This window comes from Pseudopodoces humilis, chromosome 9 (assembly GCF_049639895.1).
Source record: "Pseudopodoces humilis isolate 2021_Gansu_Grassland_sample_001 chromosome 9, ASM4963989v1, whole genome shotgun sequence".
In the NCBI taxonomy this organism is placed as follows: domain Eukaryota; kingdom Metazoa; phylum Chordata; class Aves; order Passeriformes; family Paridae; genus Pseudopodoces; species Pseudopodoces humilis.
The window spans coordinates 3232721-3248231 of record NC_142208.1 but is presented as its reverse complement, the minus strand read 5'-3'; the positions used below and the strand labels follow the sequence as shown (position 1 = coordinate 3248231).

The window sequence follows — 15511 nt, the reverse complement described above, 5'->3', positions numbered from 1 at the left end:
TCTGGCTCCTCAGCACAGCAGGGCCAGGGAGCTCCTGGAGCGGGGCCAGCGGAGGCTGCGCAGCTGAGGAAGGGCCTGGAGCATCTCGGTGCCCAGGAAAGGCTGAGGGAGCTGGGGCTGCTCAGCCTGGAGAGGAGCCCCAGCTGAGAGGGGCCCTCAGGCCTGGCTGGCCCTGGCTGCAGGGAGGGCTCCCAGCAGGGCCCAGCCTCTGCTCCGGGGGCCCAGCAATGGCACCAGAGCCACGGGCAGGGCCTGATGGCAGCAATTCCCCCTGGCCAGGAGGCACAACTTCTTCCCTGGGCAGTGCCCAGCCCTGAACACATTGGCCAGAGAGGCTGTGGGCTCTCCTGCCTGGGGCTGTGGCAGAGCTGTGTGCGCACAATGCTGTGCCCTGTGCTCTGGGATGGCCCTGCTGGAGCAGGGAGGTGGCACCAGGTGCCCACTGAGCTCCCTTCAGCCTCAGCCACCCTGAGATTGCTCCAAACATTGCTTTAATAACTGTTCCCTGAGCCAGGAGACACTGACTTTAATTGCTTTTAATAGGATGGGTTTTATCCAGCTTCCTTTGAACCTCTCACCTTCCAGCAACATCCTGGCCACCAGGAATACCACAGCATAACTGCACACCAGCAAAAGAAAAGCTTTCCCTTTTATAAGTTCTTTGCTTCTTTGTTTTTGTTTGGGTTTTTTTTGGTTTTTTTTTTTTTTTGAGTGAGGAAGGCCTGGGTACAGCCATCTTTGGAAGATGCAAAGCTCCCAATCTGCATAACATTCCTCTCCTTGCTTCTTCCCCTCACGATCATTTCTGCTCCATGCTAAACAGACAAAGGTTATTTATCTCCTTTTATCCAACAGCTGTTCCATGCCTTTGATCACCTTTATCATTCTTTGCTGAACCTTTTTCTTTTTGAAGATGGAGGACATGGAGCATCATGGAGAAAAAGGTGATTTTTAAAATTATTTTTACAGTAGCTTGTTCTGTTACCTACTCTTTCACAAATATTTATTCATTTACTAATTTAACTTTACAGCTATTTGCAGTGAAAGAACCTCCAAATTCAGAAAAAAGCCTCCCAAGACCAGAACAAAACCCAAAACTAATAATGTTTTTGCATTCTGCCAGTGTTGCAGGAAACAATAATTAGGCTTCAGAGACAGGAAAGAGCCTGCAAAATGCAGTAACCTCTCAATATCTCAAAACTGATGCTTCCAAAACTTTTCTTAAACCAGAGCAGCAGAGCATGGAATTAACCACATCCCTGGCTGTGCATGTGCCTCCACTCATCTGAAGATGGGTTTTGGTAAAAAAGCATCAAATAAATACACATACACATATCTAGGTCACCTATATTTATTATTTCCTCATGCAGTACCAGCAAAGTGACCCCTAAGGAGGTGCACAGAAAACGACCTGGTTTTTTATTAGTAACCAATTGCTGCTCTCCAGCCTCACTGACCTTGTAGCACACACCTGATTCCTGCTCAACACATCTGAGTTTCCTCTTTTCACGTGCACACAGTCCCCACAGTTCTGTGTCATTAATATTCACAGTACACCCAGGGGCAGAGCTGTAGCCTCAAACTCCTGCTGGGACACAGATTTTTATTTTTTTTATTTGTTTTTTGCCTGTTTTCAGCATCTCAGACTCACAGGATGACAACACAGGATTGCTTTGAAGTGTCCATTTGCACTCCACCTCAGATTACCACAGAGAATCAGACGCTGGCCGAGTATCAAAAAACTCCAGATAAAACTAAACAACCAGTGCATCAACATGGAAAAAATGGGCGGGTTTTTGTCATTTTACAGACAAACAGAGAACAGAGAGCTTCTGATTTAGCATGACTTTTACAAGGATGGTGCCTCTTGCACAAGCAAGAAGCAGAAAGACACAAGCAAAAACTTGCTGCTTCTTTAAGCTCACTTATCTAGGTTTTAAGACTTGCTTTTTGCAAGGCTGTGGTGTAAAAATAAAGCTGTTCCTTGGGGTAATTTATCAGGTACTCCTACTGCACGGTTTTGGATGCTGGAACAGAAAGGAAGGACTTGTGATGAGAACTGGGCTTTCACTGAAATGACCATCTAGAACCCCACCTTGAAAAGAAAGAGAATAAACAGGTCCACAAAAACACAGACTTTCTTGGATATTCCACATGGAATTTCAGGAGGAACTGGTTCACTGAAAGGGAGCTCAGGCCTTGGCAGGGGATGCCCAGGGAGGTTTGGAGTCCCCATGCCTGGAGGTGTCCAGGGAAGGGCTGGACGTGGCACTCAGTCCTGGGGACAAGGTGGGCATTGGGCACAGCTTGGACCTGATGAACCCAGAGGTCTTTCCAACCCTAATGATCTTATGGGTCTATGAATTTCAGGTTTCAATGGAGCTCTCCCTTGCAAAATTCAAACTACATATCTGTGGGCTATGAAACAGCATTCCTCTGCTGGGGGCCACTCTTCAGGCAGTCAGTCATGTTGTTGGGTGCTTTGTTCCATTCTTTTTCCAGGAAATCACCTCTCTCCAGACCATCTCTCCTCCCCGTTTTCCTGCTGTACAAGGACATCTTCTTGCCCTGCCCATGTCCTCAGGAGTTCTGAGCACAGAACTCATGTGCTGGCTTTTGAGCAACCCTCACAAAGCACCAACACAACCTTGTGCTGAGTATTACTGGAGTACAAGAAAAATCATTTAGAGAAACAGCAGCTCCTTGCTTAATCTCCTCTGTACACAGCTTTTAAACTGCCAGCTACAGCTACGAAGGAGCTGGAGACAGAAAAGACATCCCTGCAGCTGCTGACAGGTAAGTTTATTTGAGCTTCAGCACAAGCATTTAAAGATGAAAGAGCACAACGAGGGTGCTGAAAGACAACTGACAGCTTGAGGAGTTCGCACTGATTTTCAAATCGTTTCTGTGATGTAGGGTAATGCTCGTGATCACAGCATTCACTGGGAATTAGATCATCCATTTAGCAGCAAGTTTGCCCGATCAACTGTCTGGGGACTTCAAACAGATCAGCAAAACTGCAGAGCTGGAGACAGTGTCTTGGTATTCAGCTGCGTTCCCTGAGAAGCTTCACAGAGACCAAAACACAGGCAGGGAAATCATAATAAAACATCGAGAGCAAGTTGAGTGCTGCCCCTGAATTTGGGAAGCAGCACTAGGGCAGAGCTCTCCTGCCAGCACAGACCACCGGAACCTGGGGCAGGGGCAGACACAAAGAGCTGCATCAGCTAATCTGGATCAGCACCAGAACCCACAAAACACCCGAAACCACCCCATTAACATATCCTAATAATGGCACAGCCTTTGTGCAAAGCCTGTCCCTCACCTTTCTGCCCTTCTGGATGTGCCACACAGAGCTCAGGGAGCCGCCCAGGCTGCATCAGCTTTCCAAGAAACTCTTAGCAAAGCTTGGGGAATTTAGTGATGTGTCAGTGTCTGGAGATGACTGTGAGGATGCTCCACAATGCAGGGAAGGGCAGGGAGGAGCCTGGAGGTGGGAGCATGCTCTGGACAGGAGGATATTCAAACCTGCCTGGATGCACACATGATTTGAACAGCTGAGACAGTCACACAGGACTGGTGATAGAGCAGACATCCTGTGCTGGGACTACAAAATCCCTCAGCAGGCTCATACCAAATATTTCACCCACCCTTTGCTGTGTATTTATCCCTGCACAGCAAAATGTATGAGATGTAACTTTTTGTCTTATTAAGTAGTACATAAAAATCTGTCAAAACAGTTGCTGACAGCCTTTCAACTCCACACTGGGAACGGGGACAGCAGAGGCAAGGCAGCACAGGCCAGGGAAAAAAAACTTACTTTTTGTTTTCATGCATCTTGCAAACACAGAGAAAAACATTTAAGGAGTGAACTGAAACAAAGCATCTTGTCCGAGAATCCAAATAACTGTATTATCTACTAAACAATAAAACTGCAAAAAGTTGGAGTCATTTTAAACAAGTGCATCTGTCATTAAAATAATGAACAAATGAGTCAGTGCTTATCCAGTAAGAGATATTTAAAAGAATCACAGAAAGGTTTGGGTTGGAAGGGACCTTAAATCCCATCCCATTCCACCCCTGCTATGGGCAGGGACACCTTCCACTGTTCCCAGGCTGCTCCAAGCCCCAGTGTCCAACCTGGCCTTGGACACTTCCAGGGATCCAGGGGCAGCCACAGCTGCTCTGGGCACCCTGTGCCAGGGCCTGCCCACCCTCCCAGGGAACAATTCCTTCCCAATATCCCATCTATCCCTGCCCTCTGGCACTGGAAAGCCATTCCCTGTGTCCTGGCACTCCATCCCTTGTACAGAGTCTCTCTCCATCTTTCTTGTCAGCCCCTTCAGGTCCTGGAAGGCCACAGTGAGGTCAGCCCAAAGCTTCTCCTCTTCAGGCTGAACAATCCCAGCTGTCCCAGCCTTTCCTCCCAGCAGAGCTGCTCCATCCCTCTGATCATCCTGGTGCCTCCCCTAGACTCTCTCCAGCAGCTCCAGGTCCCTCCTGTGCTGGGCCCCAGGGCTGGGGCAGCTCTGCAGGTGGGGTCTCACCTGAGCACAGGGGCAGAGGGTTTAATTCAACACAGGATCAGAGCCTGTTCCAACCATCTGAGGACTAAGGCTGGGGGAAAACAACTGATTAACAACCCAGCTTCCCAAAAGGCACAAACTCAGGGGTGCTGCCCTCAGTCTGTGGCTCCTGGAGTGCAGACCAAGAGGTACCTTAAATCTCTCAGCGTGGTTTGAATGCTGCTCTGCTGATTGCAAAGAAAACAGAGAGCAAAACAAGATTAGAGCTCAGCGAGACAGCGTGCCCCTCGTGAATCCAAATAAACAAGACATTTTGAACTATTTCCAGCATGACTCCAGCACAAAATAACATTTGCACATCAGTGTAATAGCTGATGTTTTAACTGCTTGCTAAAGGAGCAGTCACGCACTGCAGCCCTGAGTTCAGCGGTGGCAGGCAGCCTTCAAAGGAAGCAAAAAAGAGCTGCAAAAGTGCAGTGCTGCACTTGAAAGCCTTTCAGAGAAGCACTAAATATATTTATGTTCACTCTTGAACCCAAGGAGAACACGGCCTGTCCCGTCCCTACATGCCTTGGGTGGCTGACGAGACACTTGAAAGTAGCTGGGGTGGCAGCAGCCATCAAATCCCAGCTGAAACCTCGTGAGTTGGAGAGTCAGGGAGAATAAGGAGCCAAAACCAAAGGGCACAAGTCCAGAGGATGCAATACAGGAGGGAAAACCCATTTTCCCTTTGAACCTGTGCAAGGACTGGTGACACACCCTCACAGGAAATCCTATTACTGGGGGCCCTAAGCCATTAATCAATCCTGGAGTCATTCAGAGCCAGCCTCAGGACAAAGGACCAGTCAGATGCTAATTCAGGCCTCAAAGCTGGACAGGGAACGTTCCCTCTTTGGATTAAGGATTAATCATCAGCAGGTACAGCCTATTTTCATTAACTGCAGCCATTTCCTGCTAGCACATCCTTTCCATTTTCCAGGAAACACGGGAGCAGCTACATGTCTGAAGGCAAATAAATTAGGAGACAAGAAGGAAATTATCCACAGCACCCAGAACAAGCCAAGCCATTGAATAAGCAGCTATAAAATCTACCAAAATCCAATTTGATTGATCCAACAAATTGAATACAGAGTATCTAAAATCTCTGTTCCAAAATTCCATTAAACCTTTAGTGTTGCTAAGTGCCAAAGATGTCATTGCCCAGAGAAGCTGTGGATGCCCTGTGCCTGGAAGTGTCCAAGGCCAGGTTGGATGGGGCCTGGAGCAACCTGGAATGGTGGAAGGTGTCCCTGCCCGTGGCAGGGGGTGGGATGAGATGGGCTTTAAGGTCCCTTCCAACACAAAACATTCATGATTGTACTTTCCTTGGAGCTTTCTCTCTTTTCTTAGTGCACTATCACTCCATTACCATGGGAGGAGGCAGCAGTGCATGAAACTGGCTTCAGGCACTCCTGGGGGATTGCATGGATGCACCACTGGAACACAACCTGTGGACTCAGTGCTTGTACCAAAACCACGCAGGACATCCTGCAGCATCCTCTTAACATCCCCACTTCTCTGGGATAGTTTTGATGAAAGCACCTGGAAAAAGTTGGGAGGAATCATCAGACCATTTAGGTTGGAAAAGACCTCCAAGACCACCGAGTCCAACCTCCTCAGTCAGCAGCAGCTCCAGGCTCAGGTTTGCAGCAAAACAAATCAAAGCTGTCACTTAAAAAGCCAATGTCACAAAGAAAGTGTGGCCTACAGAGAACACAGACAAACTCTACATGATTCGTAAGTTCCCCGCAAGGTGCTTTTACATGCACAAGACAACACCCAGAAAACAGTCACCACTTCTAACAATGATGATTTGAAATTCACAGGGAGGTAGTTTTTGTGGTTGACAGATCTTTGAGTTTGTGGGGTATTTTTTTTTTGGTGGTGATGTTTTGTTCATTTTCTGTTTAAACATCTGCTCTAGCCAACGGTTGCCCACTTAACTGGGAGATCTCACTGCTGAGTGTTCTGCACTGGAATTTACTGTTAACCATTCCAAGCCCTTGCTGTATTCACACACAATTCTATTCCTCAGCAAACAACTTAAGCGGGAATATTTTCAGAAGACTGCACATATGCTCTCTTCCCATGGAGCTAAATTTGGTAGATATGAGCATACCTGGCTATAACAAGCTGAAACAAAAATCACTGACATACAGAAAACGAGTTCCAGGCATAACCCCTGCTTTCCACTGCTTTAAATAGTCCCTGTTACACTGTTATTACACAGCAATCAGTGTTTCCTTTGCTCTCTGAGCCCAGGGTTTCTCCTTCATAGCCACTGAAATTCAAGTTTAAAGCAGAATTCAGCAAGCATCTCTGTCAAGCACATTCTGTGCCAAGCTGGAGGATGAGTATATTTATATAACAAAAGGCTTCCTGGATTATTTTAGGGCTCAAGTTCTGCAAAGGGAACAACTGACGAAAGGGATGTTTTTCCTTTGTTTAAAAAAATAATAATCGTACAAAGAAGAAAAAAAAAGCCATTGAAGAGACAGCAGTGCCTTGATATTCCACTGTGAGATCCCTGGATCACAGCAGAGTCATCCACATGCTCTCTGACCCCACGAGTACAGAACGTGTGTTGTCACAGCTTGAGATAAGTACAGAAAAAAACAGAGGTCACAGACACCAAGGCACCTGCAAGTGAATATCTGCACATAAATGACAAGCTGTGCCACAGGATCACAGAATTATATCAGGCTGGAAAATCCCTCCCAGCCCATGGAGTCCAAGCTGTGCCTCATCCCCACCTTGTCCCCAGCCCAGAGCACTGAGTGCCACGTCCAGCCCTTCCCTGGACACCTCCAGGCATGGGGACTCCAAACCTCCCTGGGCAGCCCCTGCCAAGGCCTGAGCTCCCTTGCCATGGAGAAATTCCTCCTGGTGTCCAACCTGAGCCTCCCCTGGCACAGCTTGAGGCCGTTTCCCCTTGTCCTGTCCCTGTTCCCTGGCAGCAGAGCCCGACCCCCCCTGGCTGTCCCCTCCTGTCAGGGAGTTGTGCAGAGCCAGAAGGTTCCCCTGAGCCTCCTTTGCTCCAGCCTGAGCCCCTTTCCCAGCTCCTTCAGCCCCTCCTGGGGCTCCAGCCCCTTCCCCAGCTCCGTTCCCTGCCCTGGACACGCTCCAGCCCCTCCATGTCCTTCCTGGACTGGGGGCCCAGGACTGGACCCAGCAGGTCCCTCAGCAGGGCCAGCCCAGGGGGACAGGCCCTGCCCTGGGCAAAGGGAACAACCCAACACCACAGACCCAACCACACCTGGTTTGAATCCTTTCCGTTTAGCATGGAGCAGAGCAGCCTCCCACGCTGCACCTGTTGATGTTCAACCCCGATTAAAGCTGCATTAAACTTTAAGTAATAGATTCCTGCATTATTCATCACGGCTGTGTATTGGATGCAGAGCAAACAGAAGCTGAATCAATACAGTGACAGGAGCTTCGGGTGTCTGCTCAAAGTGTCTCCTGCTCCCAATACTGATGCACTTGAAGAAATGTGGGGAAAGTAGGAATTTTTCACAACTGCTGTAAACAAGCTTTGATATTACAGTTTGTCCAGAAGAGCCGTGACACAGAGGCACCTTCCAGAGAGCAACAACTGCAAAAACCTGCTCATAATTCACCTGACCAGTGACAGGCAAAGAAATAATTTCCCTCAATTTCAGCAGCCTTGGTGTTTAATCACAGCATTTTTCTCAGGATTTCTGGTGGTATTTCTTACAGATTCTGTGGAAAGGCCACTGAACATCTTAATTATACAGCGTTTGAAATCCAGAGTGATGCAGTACTGGGACAGCCACAGGAGAGGGGCTAAACCCAAATTCTCCAAAGACAAACGTGCTCAGGGCACCCACAGAGAGAATTCAGTTGGATTAGGAAGAATCACAACCGAAAGCTGCTTTTCTGCTCTGTCTCCCACCACAGCCTCTCACAAGCAGCCAGTTAAGGCTCACTGATATTCCAGAACCTTCTCAGGAAAAAGGCAAAAGGTTTCCCAATGAGGAATGGGAGGCACGAGAGACTTGGGTCACTCAAGGTGCCGGACACTGGGGCTGTACACAAACAAATAACAGCTTTTACAACACTCTGTCTCAGAATCTTTACACCCAAAACTCCACTTTTATTTTTTGATTCTCACTACACCTCCCCTCTAGCTCTTCAATCAGTCACGGAGCTTTCCAGCAGGGATCAAACCCAACAAAACCATAACAGATCTTAGGAGATGCCTTTCAGCAAATCCTCACACAGCTTCAAAGGATTACTGAAAGACAAAAACATAACTACAAGCAGCAATAAAGGGCATACACCCCATTTATTCTTTCTTTTCAGGTCATTTATCTATGTCAAAGCCAGAGCTGAGAGCAGAACACAGGTATTCCAGCCCCCATTCTAGCTGTATACACAGTACTATTGCTCCAGTTTTCACAGCCAAAAGGGCAAAGATTTCCTTACAAGCAGGGTTTGGGGATCATTCATCTACAATCTACATCTTCAAGCTTTGCTCTTAGTCATCTTTCTCTGGAAGCAGGCAGAAGGAACTGATCTAAGGGATCTTTCAGCTGTCTTTCCTTAAGATTTTAGAATTTAATAATGGATTTAGACAGTTTGAAATATCCAAAATGTCCAAAACAAAAACTTGCCCCAATTGAGGTCACAGTAAACAAACCACTACAAAACACACGTGTTTGAAAATGCAAAATACAAGATGCACTGACCTACCTGAAATTGCTTTTCTAGCCAGAGCACTCAAAGCATCAGGTTAGGAGCTCATTTTGAGCAGAGAGTCAAAGCTCAGACCAGCTGCTGGCAGCTTCTCAGGTAGTTATGAGAGTCACTGGTAACAAAACACCAAACAAATAAAAATAAGGACATTTAGAGAGGTGGAGCTCACAGCAAGCCTTCATTAAAGCATCAGCAGTTGTTATAGTGTGACGATGACCACAAGGTTTAACAAGAGTTGGGATATACAGGAAAGGCCATGCTAACACAGAATCATGGAAGGGTTTGGGTTGGAAGGGAGTTCAAAACTCATCCTATCCCACCCCTGCCATGGCAGGGACACCTTCCACTATCCCAGGTTGCTCCAAGCCCTGTCCAACATGGCCTTGGACACTTCCAGGGATGGAGCAGCTGCATTTTAAAAATAGTATTTTGCACAAGACTCAGAAAGAGAGAATATCCTTGTGTCCAAAGAGGCCTAGATGAGGTTTGAAGGAGACCCCCACCCCCAGAAGAACGTGTGTTTCCCACTGCCACAAATGGGCTGCTGACTACTCTGCTACACCCAGAGCATCTTAACTACAAGAGCAATCCAAAAATCTCATGGGATACACATTGCCATGTGGAGCCCCAGCTAAAGAAATAAACCTCAAAGTTTCCTTTGAAGGGAGCTGCTGACCCTGACTCTGAACTCAGCATCACACAAAGTGTGATGAGGGGGAAGCAAGGAGGAAGGCAGGAAGCCTTTTCTGATAGTCTCCAAGATAACCAGGATCGTTTAGGAGAGAGAGGACAAAGCAAAAAGAAGTAATCCCAAAACGCCTGTGGCCAAAATCCTCAGGTGGCAGCACCCAGGGACCAGGTTTCTCATCATCCCTGTGCCCACCTCTTGCACAGAGAGAGCCAGCAGCAGCACACAAACCACTCATCCTGCCCTGGGAAGCAAACCCACTCTTCATCCCATCCCTCCAGCCTCCAAGGGAGACAAAACCAGGGTAGAGATCTGGAATAGAACCAGGAGTCCTGTGCTCCAAAGGGCTCTTCCAACTCAGCTTTCACTCTCAGATAAAGGAAAAACAGAGGTCCACCTGCTCCACTCACATTAGTTAGAAAACTGCAATTCATACATTTCCACTCAAATACAAGTTGGGGAGGAAGGGGGCATTAATAAATCCAATTCTGCTTGCTGAAGCAGCACCAAACCCAAGGAGCTGTCTGCCAGGAAACAAGCAGCTGGAAGCCTGGTAATTCTGCTTTCTTGGGACTCCTTTTTAGCTACATTTAGGATTGCTTGGAGATTTGCTTTTGAGTTTTTACTCTGCCTCACCTTCAGGAGTAAAGCACTCCTGTGGGAAGGGGGGCACCAGGCACCTCCACCTGCAGGCCAGAAGGTTCTTCTGTGCCACAGGCTGGAAGTCAAACAGCTTTTGTCCATCTGGACAGAGCCATGGGAAAGCCTTGCCAGCCTCCTGCCCTGCCTGCTGAAGGATCATGAGAGGTGTCACCCATACCAGGAAGGCCCTGTTTCCATGGGTAACTGAGCATTATCTGGCAAGAACAGCCTTCCCAAACTTCACACTTGCTTATCTGCAGAGTTCCCTGAGCCCCCAAAAGCCGCCCATGTGCCGAGAGCCTGACCTAGGAGGACGCCAGCCAGGGAGAGCTCCACCCGCTGTGTGCCCCCTCTTCCATGCATTGATAGTTCCCATGGATCCCAGAGCACAAACTGGTGCTCAGACATAAACACACGTTTTTGATGAGTGAGTTGTGAATCAGCAGCATTTGCTGTGAGCACCAGGAGAATCCCGAGATGCTCCCTTCCCAGCTGCAGCCTCTCTCTCTCCAATAAAGGGCACACAGAGCCTGCAAGGACACGTTTCCTGCCACATCCAGAACTATTTCTGGGCTGGTGAAAAGACAGGAGGAGCAATTCACAGCGACAGTTTGGGTACTAGCAGCTATGCTGCCAGCAGGACTGCGTGGCAAGGTTTGATTAGAGCTCTTTCCTGACCGTCCTGTGGCACACACAGCACTTCCTTGTGTTACCTGCCAAACTCCAACACTGGCAATACACTTTGCAGAAAACAGAAGGTCTATCTTCCCCAAATCAATGAGCCTGTATGCCAAACTCCTTCTTCCCCTGAGGGAGACCCTGCTGCATGCAGCACTGGCTGCTGCTCTGCTGGGAGATGAGCTGCCAGACCAGGGCCCTGCTTCCCTAAGCTCAGTATCCCTGGGGAAAAGGTTCAGCTCCTGGAGTTGCTAAACCATGCCAAGCCGGGGCAGCACCAGAGCAGCCTGCTGCTATTTCAGCATCTAACATGACAAGGTTCAGTTCTGGCTGTGCCACCCCTTGCTCTGACAGCCACAGCGTTTCCTTCATGCAGGAGCACCAGCTGAGAAGAAATTCGGGAGGTTTTGATGCTGCAAAGATTAATGAGTGAAGTTACTGCCAGCCTTGTTCTCTGTGTCACAACGTGGCTCAGAACCACCAAGCAATAGGACCCAAACACCTCCAGAGCTCTGCTGGCTTATTCCCAGAATATTCCCCATTTTCCAGCACCTGATCTAACACTGTCCCCAGCACAGCCTGCAGCAGGCTCAGAGTGGGAGCTCCACCTCTGACTGATTCATCTGGAGGTGTTACAGCCAGTGGAGATTAAAGGATTCCCAGAGAGAGCGTGTGATTCCTCTTATTAACATCCAGATGTTTTCCAGGTGAATGCTACTGTCCTTATAATCCACGTGGAATTACAAGCAAACCAGGATTTAGGAGAGTTAAGTGGCCACATCTGAGTGCTGAGGAACACTTTTGGAGACTTTACAGAACTCCTTGTGCTGGTCACCAGCAAAGCTTTTGAGTTGAGGATTCTCCACTGTTGTTTCCTTCCCACATCCATACAGCACTGTGGCAAAAGGAGCAAGAGCAGTCTTTTGTCTTACTTTCTTATTCCATTTAACCAGCAAGGATCAGGAGTGTCTGTGAGGGCTGGATTAACCAGGTGAAGACTGCTGCTTGGAGAAGACACACCCATGACTAGAGCAGCATTTTCATTCACACCCTGGCACAGGCTATTTCCATATTTCACTGGGGTTTTTTTTCATCATTTCACCAGTATTGAAATACTCTTTAAAATACTCTGGAGAAATTCAGCCTAAATAGGTCACTCACACAAGTTCACCAACCCAGTTTGCTTTGTGGATTAAAGAAATCAAATTAATTGATTTAGAGACAACGTAAGGGATTTTGAGAGGACGTTTAGCTGATGTCTAAGATGTCATTTTAATCCTCCTCACTGTTAATTCTTCGAGCGTAGGGAGCCAGTAAAATTTGTGGTGCAGCCCTTACACAGAAAAACATCTCCACAGGCGTGCTAATCACTGAACTATTTTGCAAATTGTTCCTAATCTACAGTTGCTTGTCTCTGCTCTCTTCCTGCAGAGACAATAAAATCATCCAGTTAATAGCAATGTGAAAGGGAAGGAATGATCCTCATTTGGTTTAAATAGACAGATCTGCGCTAGGGAACCACTAAATAGTGCAGTGATGAACTCAGGGAGGCAGCCCAGAGACATCCCTTCCATCTTTTTGGCATGGAAAGCTGGTAGGAGACCTGCCACCACGATCCAAACTCATTCCTAGTGTCCCAAAAAGAGAAAAAATTGTTACCACAATCGACAGCAACATAATTATGTGAATAAGTAAGATTTGTTCGTGGGATTACTTTTTTTTTTTTAATTCTTGCAGTATCATGGTGACCTGAATACACCCAACCTCTGCAGCAGGAGACTCTTTCCCTGTTTCCAAAATAATCATTCCTGTTTCCAGACCTCCTCCCCCACCTTATTGTTGCTCATCCTTCCAAAAAAACACCTTCCAGGGCACATTCCTCTCCACAAACCTGGCCCCAGGGTTGCTGTGACTCTTCTTATCCCTTAGGGAGCCAAGTGCCCCAGAGACATGTGGAAATCTTGGCCCTACATGGATGCCTGGACACTGAGAAGTAACTTGGTACACACTGGTATTTTTAACTGTCAAACACCCAAAGGGTGAGATGCTCAGAATTCCCCAGATTCACCCAAAAATACTTTGAAGATAAAATCTAAGAAAGCAAATTATGACTAGGTCAGCAAACATTAATAACATGAAACACACTGCAACTACTCACAGTTGAGGCCTTGACAGGGTGTTCACAGCCAGACCCATCAAGATAAAAATCCAGGGCCTGATCATTTAGACATGTTAGGGATAAGGAATTCAAGCGAATGACCAGAGTTATGGACTGCAATGACATCAGAGAAGTCTCCTGTTGTCCATCACCAACAGGAACCACTTCATATTGCTTATTACATTGCTTAATTTTACCAGTCAAACTGGTGTTTGGCATCTCATGAACCATTTTCCAGTGACTGGTACCAGTTCTGCTTCTGCAGGAGGATGGGATGAAAGCTGAGGACTCCATGACAGGCTTGGTCTACACCCTGCTGAAGACATGGAGACAGAAATGGTTCACTTAGACCTCCAGATAATGGCAGAATTCCCACTGTACTTAAATCCATGATTTCACAGCCAAAAGCCTCCCTGTCAAGTTATCCACTGATTCAGAAACGAGCCACAGCAGTTTAAATTTAGCTCTTCCCATTTTGCAAGTGCCTTGAAACAACAGGACCTCAGACATATCCCACCTTTTAACAGGTAATAGCTGAGACTCAGCCATTGCAAAGACAGAAATTGCAATAATTGCTTCAGAAAAAAAGGGCTTCGTGGCTCAGAGAGTTGAGAAACCATAAGATTTTTAAGCTTTAACATCAGAACAATTCCTATGAGGATGAGACTTCACTAAGTGGAACATGACTCCTGCAGAGCAGTGGTGTGATGGCCTGGGAAGGGGAGAGAGACCAGGATGGCTGCTGGTGCTTCCCTGCAGATCCCAGAGGGATTCCTGCAGATCCCAAAGGGAGGATGGGCAGAGAGACAGAGTCATTTACAGCCTGCAGAGACTACAGGAAATGAGCAGGGTACCAGCCCAGATCTGCTGGCTGTTCTTACAGCCCCAGCAGGGTTAAGAGCATTAGTCCAGACTCAGGGGGAACACGATCCTGAGCTGGTGACTGAATGTCTCCTTTGCTGGCCACCCTGCGTCACCACAGGCACGGAGCTCGCTCCAAGGACACGTGGAACACAGCCAATTCCACAATTCCATAAGGATGCTGTGGTTCTCCTGGGCAGGGAGGCCAGGGGATACCTCTCAGGACAACTGAAAACAACCTGCTCCATGAAGCACCCCAAGAGCTCCACTGAAGAGGGAAAAAACAAAGCTAAACACATTCTGCTCAAGTGGCAAATACCTCACAATGTGCCCAAGCAGTTTTCCCCAAGTCACTGCAGCAGTTAAAAGATCTTCTGAGTATAAAAAATGTGCTGCAGGCACTTAAATTTATAAAGGAGGCTTCTTTGAGCTCTTAAAATATCATTCCATCCGTATGTGGGTCTCATCTGAAGATTTGCATGGCAATTGTACTGATTTCCAGTATATATATCCAATATACCAGGCATGCAGCGCATGGGCAGCTATCCCATTTTAACCTTTGCAATTCACCTTCCTGGCCAGAGAAACTCCATCAAAGAAAGGCTGGAAAACGGGAAAAGGGAAAATATGGCCCCTATGTCACCTCTGGGAAGGAGACAGCACACCCAAGACCAGGGACGACTTTTTGCAGATTCCCTCCGGTTCTGGTAGCACTCAATGAAAAGTCAGGGTTTTGCCTCCACTATTACAACCTTCAAAGTCAGTCACCCCAAGCTTTAGGGGTTTTATTTCCTTCATAGCCCCATCCAACAGGAAAACCCCAAACAAGCAAAAACACAGAGAAGAAGCAAAAAAACCACTAGCCAACCTCTAACCCTCAAAGCTGCTCAGCTGTAGCAGTTAAATCAATGTTTTAAGAGCAGCTAAACTGCCCTGTACCATACAGGGCTCTGCTTGAGGCTTTGGCTACTTTCAGCTCCAGGAGCTTCCTAAACACGGATTTTGTAACCCCTTGGGAATCTCTCATCCCAATAGCTGCTCAGCTTCCCCCCACTCCCTGCAACTTGATCCCACTGAAACTCTTTGTATCCACAACACTCTCTGGCAAGGAGTCAGACAGGTCCCTACAGAGAGGAGTCTACGTGCCACTGCCCACTCCTTGGGATTCCAGTTCCTGCCCCATCCCACCCTTCCCAATCAGAG

General features: G+C 47.5%; 1 protein-coding gene across 2 annotated transcripts in view; it reads right to left on the bottom strand.

The window, feature by feature from the left end:
* The window catches only part of SGMS1 (sphingomyelin synthase 1), an 87910-nt gene that overhangs the window by 54732 nt on the left and 17667 nt on the right, over positions 1-15511 (bottom strand). The window contains exon 2 of one of the 2 annotated variants that reach the window (XM_014259496.2): positions 9279-9393. The exons of the other annotated variant lie outside the window; for it this stretch is intronic. The gene's annotated coding sequence lies outside the window, so the exon portion shown is untranslated. The remainder of the gene's footprint in view (positions 1-9278; positions 9394-15511) is intronic. 2 annotated transcript variants of the gene reach the window in all.